This window comes from Arvicola amphibius, chromosome 14 (assembly GCF_903992535.2).
Source record: "Arvicola amphibius chromosome 14, mArvAmp1.2, whole genome shotgun sequence".
Taxonomy (NCBI): domain Eukaryota; kingdom Metazoa; phylum Chordata; class Mammalia; order Rodentia; family Cricetidae; genus Arvicola; species Arvicola amphibius.
Window position 1 is genome coordinate 17,187,045 of NC_052060.1, and position 12,587 is coordinate 17,199,631.

Sequence of the window (12,587 nt, forward strand, 5' to 3'; positions counted from 1 at the left end):
GCAGACAGTACTCCCAACCTCTGAGCCATCTCTCCAGCCGGAAAGTTTATGTTCAATAGTGATATGTATATATATTGATTTAACAAGGACAATTTAAATTGTCCTTGTTGAGAGTGGTTTGTTTCTGTTTTGCAACTTGATACAAAATAAACTTTTCTAGGAAGAGGAGCATCAATTGAGAAAATGCCTCCGTCCAGATTGCCTTAAGAGATAAGTTCATAGTGCATTTTCTTGATTAATAATTGATGTAGGAGGCTGATGTACCCCTGGGCAGGTGGTCCTCAAATGTATAAGAAAACAGACTAAGCAAGTCAGGAGGAGCAAGCCTATGCTCCTCTTTGGTCTCTATTTCAGTTCCTGCCTCCAGGTTCCTGCCCTGACACCCTCAGGTGATGGAGTGTGAGCCGAGAGTTGTAAACTGAACTACACCTTTCCCCTCCACCACTGTATCACAACACTACCAGGCTAACTAAGACAACTAATACCCGCTTCAGAGACTTACTGTGCAATTTAAATGGAATGTTAAGAAGTCTATTTTATATATATATATATATATATATATATATATATAAATAAAAATAATTCCAAAATTTATCAGTGGTTTCAAGCCTTTCTATGAAATTTTTTTTTATTCTACATGGATTCTGAATCCTTAGAGAGTTTTGTGTACCAAGTACATTGATATTTTACTAGTCAGATTAAGTAAAGGCTAATCAGAATTCTCAAATTTTCAGGCTTAAAACTAATGTAACTCAATGCTAAATTCTCCCTACCATAAACAACACTGTTTTCCCAAACTGAGGAAGCAAACCCACTATGCTCTCACAAGCTAGGCAAGCACTCTGCTGCTTAACTATGAGCTAATGTGTGGTATAAATCAGGTCCAAAGACTTGAGTCTACATATTACTGGTTAAAGGAAAGATAATGCAGGGTTGAAGAGATAGCTCAGGGGTTAAGAGGACTGAATGCTGTTCCAGGGGACCCAGGTTCAACTCCCAGCATCCAAATGGCAGCTCATACCTGTCTGTAACTCCAGTTTCAGGGGACTTGACACCCATGGCAAAAATACTAAGGCACATAAAAATAAAATATTAAAAAATAAATAATATACAATAGCTTGCCTATAAACATACATACATAATACATATATCTTAAAACACACACACATACACACACACACACACACATCTATCTGGGGAGGGGGTGTTGCTTTTATTTCTGAAGATAGAATATCTTCTATGTAGCTAGATAGCCCTGGCTGATCTAGAACTCATCATGTAAACTATAATTACCTTGAATTCAGGAGATCCTCCTGAATCTGACTCCCAAGCGCTGAGAGTTTACCAAAAGCATACTATTTTATTAGGTTTTTGCAATACTTAAAGTAATTTATTCTGATCTCTGCAGACCCATGGGAAAACAGTGATGATGTATTCAAAAAAGTGATATATTCTATAGGGGTGGGGAGAGGGCTCAGTTGAGCAAGTGAGATGACCTAAGTCTCAAAAACCCACATAAAGCTATACTGGGCAAGGGTCTCCATAATCCCTATGGAGGGAAAAAGGAGAATCCTCAAAGGCAAAACACAGGCCAGCTAGCCTGACATACACAATGACAAACAAGAGAGCCCTATCTCAAAACAAGGTGGAATGTGAAGACCAACCCCAAAGGGTTCCACCTTCACACATGAGCCACTGCTTCATTTGTCAGTGTTTGTATATGGGTAAACACATGGGCGGGGGGTAAAAGAAACAAAAACTACTGTTGACCCACAGATTTGGTTCTTAGCTAGTATTCTTAGTAACCCTGCCTTCAAATCGGATGGAGGAGGGTCATCTGTCTATGTGTTATTTTCATCGGTTAATAAAGAAACTGCCTTGGCCCTTTAATAGAACAGAAAATTAGGTAGGCGGAGTAGACAGAACAGAATTGTGGGAGAAAAAAAAACAGAGTCAGGCAGACGCCTCAGGCAGACGCCATAGCTCTCCTCTCTGAGATGGATGCAGGCTAAGATCCTTCCCAGTAAGACACCACCTCGTGGTGCTACACAGATTACTAAATATGGGTTAAAGCAAGATATAAGAATTAGCCAATAAGAGGCTAAAACTAATGGGCCCAGGCAGTGTTTAAATGAATACAGTTTCCATGTAATTATTTCGGGTAAAGCTAGCCGGGTGGCAAAAAAGTGGCCTGCCGCTCTTACAACACAAATCCAAGAGTTATACGTATTTATCCACATAGGAAGGTTGTAAAGAGTGCCTTCCCTTCGTATCTATCACAAAATCCAAACCATTTCCCATAGTCCAGTGTGATTTGTTCCTCACTCATTTGCTTTGAAATTCTGGCATACAAAGGTTAGAGTCTGATTTCACATACTTCATGTCACCTCATGTAAAAATCAGACAAATAGCCGGGCGGTGGTGGCACACACACACCTTTAATCCCAGCACTTGGGAGGCAGAAGTATAACACGAGGGAGCCAGGCCTGCTTGTTTGGGTTTCTGTCCCGCCCAGTACCCCACACAGCAGGCAAGCCCCAAAGAAATAACACAGAGATCTCTATAAGTTATAAAGCTGATTGGCCCATTAGCTCTAGCCTCTCACTGGCTAACTCTCACATCTTGATTAACCCATTTTTCTGATCTATGTTAGTTTTCAGTGGTGCAGATCACATCCTGCTGCTTCGATGGTCTGGGCAGGAGTGGGAGGAATCAACTTCCTCCTTCCCAGAGTTCTCCTGTTCTCATTACATCATTTCTACTTCCTGTCTGGTTTTCCCGCCTATACTTTCTGCCTGGCCAATCAGTGTTTTATTTAAAACATGACTGACAGAATACAGACAATTCTCCTGCACCACAGAAGCAGGCAAATCTCTGTGAGTTTAAGGTTAGCCTGGTCTATAGAGCTGGTTACATGACAGCTAGGGACTGTTACACAGAGAAACCCTGTCTCAAAAAAAAAAAAAAAAAACACACACAAAAAAAAAGGAAATTAAAGGAAGAAGAAAGAATGAGAGTACTTAAAGGAATACTCTTCCTAAAGGCCATTCACTCGACTTCCCTTTGTTGTTGTTGCTCTTTGCCTGCCTTCAAATTCTAAATTGTTGTCTATCACTGATTCTGCTGGACAAGCTTGTGTCTGTGTTCAGGTGTGGTTGCTTGTGTTCCTCCACCTCACTGCAACACTTTATTTTTGAGAAAGAACCTCACTCTGCAGTCTAGGCTGCTCTAGAACTCATTTAATCCAAACTGGCCTTGAACTCGAGATCCTTCTACTTGGGCTTCTGGGTGCGCCATGGCTGCCCTGCTGTTTTCCTGGGTTACACCGGAAGATCCATGAAGACAGGTGCTACCTATTTAGTTTGTCTTTGTAACCTCAGCAACTAGCATGTTCTTAGTTTTCAAAATGAAGGATGCATGGGTGGGGAGGTGGGTGGGACATGGGTGGATAGATGGATAGAAAACTCAGAAGCGTATAGGAGCAGGGAGGAAAATGTAGAGAGAAAAACTGGCTTGGGAAAATAATGGTGTCCAGGGTCCTATCTTAAAGAAGTGATGATAAATTCCTGAAAAAAACACAAACAAAAACTGTATCATAGAGGGAGTAGAACCAGACAAACCCTGAGGGGTGTTGCTTTGGTCATATCCCTCACCACCACTGTTCCCAAAGCTTCTAGGGCAAAAAGGCAGGAACGCTGTGGGAGCCGCTCCTTTACTGTCTTAGATAGCTTGTTCTGTGTCTTCATGGGACCCAACCCTCACAGGTGTACCACATGCATGCAGTGCCCACAGAGGCCAGAATAAGGTGTTGAGTTCCCTGGAACTGAATTAAGCAATGTGAGTTGCCATGTGTGTACTGGGTACCAAACCTGGGCCCTCTACAAAAGCAGCCAGTACTCTTAGTCACTAAACATCTCTCCAGACCAAATATATTTTCCTTTCAATAAATGAAATGCTTTTGTCAAGTAATAGTCCTCATATTAAAAATTCTTACATCCACAATCAGGTTTTCCCTTCTCAACCCAGCATTCAATGACTCAAAGAAAAAAAAATCTAACCCCAAATAAGCCTAAAGTTCATACCTCTATCAAATTAATAATCCTGTCGTCCATCTTCTGAACCTCCTAACACAAAGTATGTCTATGGCTCTCTTCTCAAGTCACTGTGCACTCAGTTCACTTGCATCTACATTAGTTCATGAGGTTAAAAAAGTGAGGTACTCCCCCTTGCAAAAGAACTAACAAAAATAGTTGGCTATTTAATAAATGTCTATTATAACCCAAGCAGTCTTAACACTTTATTTTTAACCTTTTCAACAAACTTGTGATGTAGGTAGTACTATTATTATTCTTTAAATTAGAAATACCAAATCATCACGTTAATAAGATGCCTCAAACCATGTACTCAATAAGTGATGAAGCAAGGTGGTGGTGCACGCCTTTAATCCCAGCACTCCAGAGGCAGAGGCAGGTGGATCTCTAGGAATTCGAGGGCAGCCTGGTCTACAAGAGCTAGTTCCAGGACAGGCTCCAAAGTTACAGAGAATCCCTGCCTCCAAAAATAAAAGAAGAAGAAAAAAGATGTGCGCCACCACCGCCCAGCTCTAAAATATTTTTTAAAAAACTCATTGCAACTAACTTTTTCAAAAGAACTATTAAGTTTCCACGCATACACAATAATGTTGTTCCACATTCTTAGTAATATGATGTCTGTAGATAACCACAAAGACCCTAACCGGGATTTATCCCACTGAGAAGAACTATAAAAACTAACCTGTTTGATGCCACTGTAGGTGCAACAAGACACTCATACAGGGCAACTACTCTCTGAGCCTGAGATCCCATTTCTGGGAACCTAGCCTAAAGCAAAGAAAGGAAGGAAAAGACAAAAACAGATGCAATCAAAGATAAATGTACAAAAATGTCTCTCCTTTAATTAAGTTAATAGTATCATAAAGAAAACCTTAAAGCTCTAAACCAAGGGACCAACATCCCACATAGACAGGAAAAGTCATACCTAAATAATATAAAGCACAATTATAATTTTTCTAAAAATAAAAGTCTGTATACAAAAAGACCTGGAAAATACACACTGAAACATTACTGGTAGTCTTCTCTGTGTAACTGGATCACCAATAATGCAAGATTTCTTTCTATTTATGTTCTTTTCAAAATTTCCAACAATGTAATATTGATCTCTCTCTCTCTCTCTCTCTCTCTCTCTGACACACACACACACACAGACACACACACACACAAATGGGGAGGGAATTTCATATCCACTGAAAACAATCCTGAAGGTAAAAAGAACAGATTAATTGGAATAGGAACTACATTTCTCAGGACAAAGAAACATCAGCCTTGTTTTGTTGCCAGGTTAGAACCTATTATGTTCATCTTTACTTTTAGACTATATAAAGGATGTTGTCCAAAACTCAACAGTATTTATGAAGCTGCACAAAGCCTAGCATTTAATGGACAGCCAAAATCCCAAAAGAAAGCACCACAGTTAAGCAGATTTTCTATGCATAATGATTGAAAGTAAAGTCAAATTAATTCTAACTCACAATGTGCAAAAACAGAAAAACCAGAATAACTATCCTCATTTTGCAAACTAAATGCAGTATTGTTTCTTATAAGCATGTCAGTCAGGTCTGAGGGAGAAACTTGAAAATAAGACTGGCCAGCTCCTAGTGCTCACTACGAAGGTAAACTGATGCACTCTGTCTAGCCACACATCCAACCTAAGTAGACATTTTAGTGGCACAGGATGATTTTAATCAATGTAGGAAAAAATAATTTGAAAAAACCTGTTCTACAAAAACAAGAAAACCCTAAACCTTGATGTTAAACATAAAATTAAAATGGCTATCCTAACAAGGAAACAACTCCAGTACAACGTGGGTGTCTGTGTGTGTGTGTGTGTGTGTATGTTTGTGCGCACATGTGAGGGGTGTGTGTGTTGAGGACTGAGCAAGATCACAGTCTGTATTTTATATTACTATATTTTTGACAACTAAGGAACAGTATTTATGAAGCTGCACAGACCTACCATTTAATGGACAGCCAAGTACTAAAAAGCTGTTAGAAAACAAATATACAGAAATAGCTCACTAGTAAGAAGAATTTAACCTAAAAAATTTACTTATATTTTTAATCCACTATGAAAATACATAGATTACTAGACTATGAACTCCTGGTTAAAAATACACTACACATTTACATGTGTTCAGCAAAGAGTTTAATTCTGACTCAAACATCTCAGCTGATGAGATGGTTAAGCAGATAAAGGTACTTGAGGAATTTGATCCCTGAGAATCACATGGTGGAAGGTGAGAACCAACTCCTACAAGTTGTCCTCTGACCTCCACACATACATCATGGCATATGCATAACACACATGAGATCACAAATATAGGTAATAAAACATTCCAGGGGCTGGTGATAGTTGAGAGGTTAAGAACACTGACTGCCCTCCCAGAGAGCCTGGGTTCAGCTCCTAGCACCCATGTGGTGGGTATTAATCACCCAACACTCCAATTCCAGGGGACCTGACAACCTCTTCTAGCTTACTCTACCTGACATCCGTCTGAAGTACAGACGCACATGCAGGCAAAACACTCATACACATAAATTAAAATACATTTTTTTAAAAGTTAATTTAAAACATTGGTTCAATGGCCAAATGGGTCTCTTAATGTAAGTATACAATACTTTTATATTCAAACTAGTTCCAAACATATCCAGTAATTTTACATGTAATTGTAAAATTAGTAAAAAATGTCAACTCTTAAAACAATTATGTTGCATAATAACACTAACTTGTCTGGAACAGAATGAATTTTATTTATAAATGAATTTAAAAATATTACGAGAAGTACAGTGCCCAATGCTATTGTGGTTGTGTTCAACAGCTCCATCAGTTCTCTAACTTCTATGGCGCTGCTTTTGAAAGCTAAAGCACAATCTTATCCTGAGCAAAATTATTTTTTTCACATGTACAGTAAGTTGGTATAAAACAGTAATGCAAAAAAATCATGAATAAGAGACAGAACACTGCTCTTCCAGAGAACCCAGGTTCAATTCCCAGCACCTACATGATGGCTCACAACCAACTACAACTCCAGTCCCGGGGAGAGACACCTCTCTGGCTCCTTTGGGAATCAGACACACACAGGGTTCACAACATACACTGAGGCAAACATACACACATACATAAAAAATTTTAAAGACTGATAAGTAACATGTTTGATACATACATGTAAATTCAAAGTGAGTTATCAAAAGTGCTAACTAATTCAAAAGCATCTTTTACTAGTTATTTGTACTTTAATATACTCAAGAAGTGTCTAAATTTTATTATGTCCCAAAACCAAACATATGACTTGTACACTTTATTTTAAGTTTTGTTAATTTTGCTACCTCATAATTTGAATCACTCCCTATCAATGTGAACTAAATAAGCTAAAGATACAAAACTGGCGAAATTAACTTCTTTCAGATTTAGCTATGATAAATTTGTATGCCCTAAATAAGTTAAGGACTCTTAAAAAGCCATTCCTTTGTACAAAAATTAAAGTTTACTTCATAAAACAAGCTAATTTCCCAGGTGTGCATCAGGTACTTCTGAAAACAATACTAAAAGGACTTTTTATTCCTTTTATAAAAGCACACCATTTCTTGTTTCAGTTTTACCTAAATAATCACACAACTTCCCCTCTTACACTGGTGCAGGTATAAGTGCACAATGTATCCGTCCCTCGCTCAGAAAGGCCTATTTTCAGCAGAAATGAGAGCATGGCACAGTTCTTTGCTGAACTGCTTTGCTGATCATAATAATGAAGAAAGTTAACATTACAGACTCAGTTCTCATCAGGATCATTTAACTTGGAAATAAATTAGCCAATCATCTCAAAATCAAATGCTCAGGGAGGGAGGCCATAATCACTCACTACAAACCCATAAGTAATACTACAAAAAAAACCCTTAAAATGTGAATTATCTGAAGTATACGGACTATTAAAAGGTACATAAAATTATTACTTGTGATCACCACACAAAGGATGCTTCAAGTTCCTCTCATTAACATATGAAAGCTTAAATATTTCTATTTAATGCTAGTATTTTCTACAAGATAAAAAGTATATTAAGTAATATAGTATTTTCCATGACATTGAAATGTGCATAAAATACTTGAACTATGCAGTAACTTTTCATAAATGATTAGCTTAATTTGAAAAAGAACATTGGGAGGAAATAAGTTTATGTTCACAATTTAAATGTACCACAATAATAAAATATAAATGCTTTATACAAATTATTCATATTGACATCTAAAACAAGAGCTGTTTGGAGTCAGGAGCCTTGAAGACTGAGCTTTGGTGAACATCCCCTGGCTCTCTAGCACAGGCCACACAGTGCTAGGTGCTTCCCTGGGGACTCAGCTGTTCTCCCTCCCTTACAGATGTCACAGCTCTGTCAGACCAAGTCAAGCCATCTAGATCCCAGAGCTAGAAATGCTGAACAAAGTCTTGGTGGTATAATTTTCTATGAAAACAGTGGTATCATCCTCCTGTTAAACCTAAATAAAATGTCAACGAGTCAAAGTTGACCTTGCATAACGAAACCGTCTATTTTCTGAATAACAGCACACTACAATTTAAAAATTCAATTGCTCTTAACTAAGAACTACTAGGTGTAACTTAATTGTCAAACATGTAAGATTCTAAAATGTCACTGAAACATAAACAAATAACAGAGGTCAAAAACTCCTTATGAACAACTAAATGCTTATTTTGTAGGAGACTATCAATATCCACTAGCAAAGTTCACAGCCACAGAAAACACTGGTAACACTGACAGTTATTTTTATAAAACACAGCAGAATGTAAAAGCTCCCTGAGAGCAAAGGCCCTCTAATTTACCTGTATCCCTAACAATTAGCACTCAGTGGTTAAAAGCTGAAGAGTGAGGTAAGCTAAATTCAACCTGTCTAAAAGATCTCATTTGGCGACCAAAACAACTGCTTGTGTTAAGAACACCCAATGAAATCAAGAAATTGTCACAAAACTTACACTCAACAACCATGGCTGTTGAAACTAGGATAACCAACTGTTTAAAGGCAATTTAGACATATACCAGATAAGTCTATTCATATATTGTGATCCTTTTAGACATACATCACAAGGAAATATCCCAAAAGAAAAAAAGTTGCTTAGACGGCTGTAAAATTTCACGGCTATCTTAATGGAGACGGGAAGATACCTACACGCCCAACAGAAAGAAGATGGAGTATTTCAAACGGTTAAAAGGTTGAAATGAAGACATAAGGGAAGGATGTAGCTTGGTTGTTGAGCACTTACCTAGCAAGTATAAGGACCTGGGTTCAATCCCCTGCACGTTTTTCTTGATTTTCCCCAACCCAAGTAGACTTCCACACAATAGTGAGAATGATGTTTATAAAATTAGGTCAGATCAGGTCTCTCTTCTACTCTAAGGGTTCCCCATCTCATTCAAAGTAAAATCCAGAAGATTTACTATGGGACCCAAGGTTTTAAAAGGGCCACCGCAGTTATTTCTCTAATCTCAAGGCCTTTTTCTCTCCCTGTTTACTGTTCTTAGACCACACTAGCCTCCTAGCTGTTCTCAGAAAGGTCATGTACACTCTGGAGTCTTTGCACCAGAAGGCCTCTCTTCCTGTGATCTTTTTTAACACAGGGAGCACACACCCCGTACTTCCTTTCGGATCTCTGGTCTCAGGTCTTCCCTGGCAGTGTTTTCTCCAGGCCTCACCCGTCCTCACTCTTCCGCACAGCTCGATCACCTAACACTCTACACATACTCGGTCATGGTATCCCGCATGACCGAAGGGATGACAGCAAGAACTTTTTTATCCACACAGTATACCTGCTTACTGAATTATATTGCAGGTCTTCAGAATTAACTACATGAAAACCATGTATATTAACAAGCTTGAAAGAAAGAGAAACCATTTGGTTTTTAAAATTCTCATATTACTAAAAAGTACACTGTACAAGTAAAAGACTGATTATTCATGCTTATAATTTTAAGGGGCCAAAAGATACTAGGGAGTATTGGTTTTAAAATGACTGCTGGCTAGGGCTGGGGACACAGTTCAGTGGTAAAGTGCTTGCCAACTAACTATGCTTGAGATTCCAGGTTAGATTCCCAGCACTACAAACAAAATGACTGCTAATAGATCGATTATCTACCATGCATGAACTGGGTTTGATCCCCAGCACCACATAAACCAGGCATGGAAGCAAACACCTATCCAAATACTCTGGAAGAGGAGACAAGAGAATCACAAGTTCAAGGTCTTCCTCAGTTATATTGAGCTATACATGAAACCTGTTTGAGGGATAGTAGTTACTGAGAACTTCCCCCATAAAATTGTAAGAACAATCACTCTTAAACCTTATTTCCAGATCCCCAGAATTTAAGGTCAAGACACAATCACATCCAAAGGCCACCAAAAAAGTGTGCACTTTTTAAAAGTTCTAACAAGAAAGTGAATAATATCTGGGACTTAGTTCACTTTTAAAATAAATATAACTTATTTTAAAATACTGGTGAATTTAGAGGAGAAACATTCAGAAACTGAACGCAAAATTTTGCGCAAAAATGTCTATTTTGTTTTTCCTGGGCAAAGAAAGAGTTCATGTATTTCACCATAGTCTCAAAAGTATCAGTGGCCTGGGAAAGATTATGAATAACATTTTTATATAATGGAAGTGAAGTGCAACATTTAACTGAAATGTACCTCTCAAAAAGATATGAGATGTAAATCAGGCACTGAACCCACTCAATTCATTCAACAAATTTTGAAACACATCTAATCGTTGATAATGAACACAATCATCACAGAATTTGAAGAGGCAAGGAAGCTAAACGAGAGTCACTGAAAAAAAAATATTCAAACAATATACATTTAATTCTGAAACAAAGTATTACAGAAAAGCATAAAGACAGAAAGGAGTCTGGGGCCTGATCTAGCACTTACTGTATCAAAGTGTTGCAGAAATCAGTTACATCAAACGAAAAGAGAAACTACTCCGAGGCATACCCACCCCCACACATTCTGACAGGAAACTCAAAGAAAGTTTCCAAATCCTGTTTCCAGCATCATCTCTTGTAACTGGCTGCTTTGGAAGGCAAACTACCCTGGTTCATTTTGAGGGTCGACACTCCGACTCTACTGAAAACAGAACGGATCTTCTGCCACCCAAGAAGCAGAAAACGGTGGCTGGTACCTGTAACGCTTGGCCCATTAACCTCCTGCCCTTTTATTCCATGTCTTACACAGTACTTCCTTCAAAGCAGCGACAAAATGATTTTCCCTTCCCAACGGCAATACACTGTTTTTCAACGCTGGCTCTTTTTCCAAGGGATCAAAGGTGCCCTAAACTCTGGTTTTCCATCGTGTGAGGAAACCTTGGGGTTTTTTGTTTTTTTAGGCACAAGTGTTCTGCCTCGCTCTTCTCCTTACAACAGCAAATTACACAATTCAGCAGAAGCCACTGTCCTTAACTTTCTGAGTGAGGAGACAAGTCACAATCCCACCACCCCGACACTTCTCACACACCCTCGACGGAAGGAAGACAAGAATCACACCGTGGCCTCTACGCTGACAAAATTCAAGGAAACCAGAGCGGAGAGCAACGCTGCAAAGGCGAACACATGGCAAGCCGCAGAAGACAGAGGGCAGGGAGGGCGGGAACCCGGCTGGCGGCGGACGGGGACGCGGAGGTGTCAGCGCTCGGCGGCCGGGGCAAAGGCCGCACGGAGGGCACTGCACTTCCCCGGCCCCGGGGACGACACCTCGGAGCGGGCGCGGACACGCGTCCCCTCTCGCGGCCCGCCCCTCGCGCCCGGTCCCGCAGGCCCGGCCGGGCCGCCTCGGTCCGCGGGCGTGGCTGGCTCCGGCCTCCAGCCGCGGCCCCTCCCGCCCGCCAGGCCCCCGGCCACCGCCCCGGACTCGCGGGCGGCTGTGAAGAGGCCACCGAGGTGCGGCCAGCCCGCGCCCCCCCATTCGTGCCCCGCACTCACCCCGCGGCCCGGCGCCTCCTCCACCTCCTCCTCCCTCCTCTCGGCCGCGGCTCGGGCTCGGGCTCTGCGCGGCGGCGGCGGCAGCAGCGGCCTCGGGAACGGCGGCGGCGGCGCCTCCGGAACGCGCACGCACGCAGCACGCAGGCCCCGCCCCCAAGTCCGTGCTCCGCCTTCCCGGCCGCGTTTCCCGAGTCTATTTAAAGGAGCCGTGCTTCAAAGGGTGGGGACTGCAAAGGAATAGTGTGCAGAAGGGAACTGGGGCCTCGCCTTAGGGGAGGTGGTTAAGTCCAAAATTGAAATGAGGAAGGACGAAAAAATTCAGAGAGAGGAGAATTTTGAAGGGATGCAATCACTAGTTACTAGTTGAGCACCAAATAGGGGTCTGTTGCTGTTCTAGGAGTATATAGGGAAAAATCACTTTCTAGAGCTTTCATTCTTCTGAGCTAGGAGAGGCAACACGAACAATAAGCAAGTAGCAGAAATCGCAGGTCACCAGAGAGAGCTTTGCACACCTTTGCT

The 12,587-nt window shown here is 40.7% G+C and overlaps 1 protein-coding gene across 2 annotated transcripts in view; it reads right to left on the reverse strand.

The window, feature by feature from the left end:
* Positions 1-12,131, reverse strand: part of Rap1a (RAP1A, member of RAS oncogene family) — a 71,119-nt gene extending 58,988 nt beyond the window's left edge. The window contains exon 1 of one of the 2 annotated variants that reach the window (XM_038311308.2): positions 12,069-12,131. The gene's annotated coding sequence lies outside the window, so the exon portion shown is untranslated. Of the gene's footprint in view, positions 1-11,604; positions 11,624-12,068 lie in introns of those variants that run through there. The other variant, XM_038311309.2, reaches the window with a different exon arrangement.
* Between the last annotated feature and the right edge of the window lie 456 nt (positions 12,132-12,587).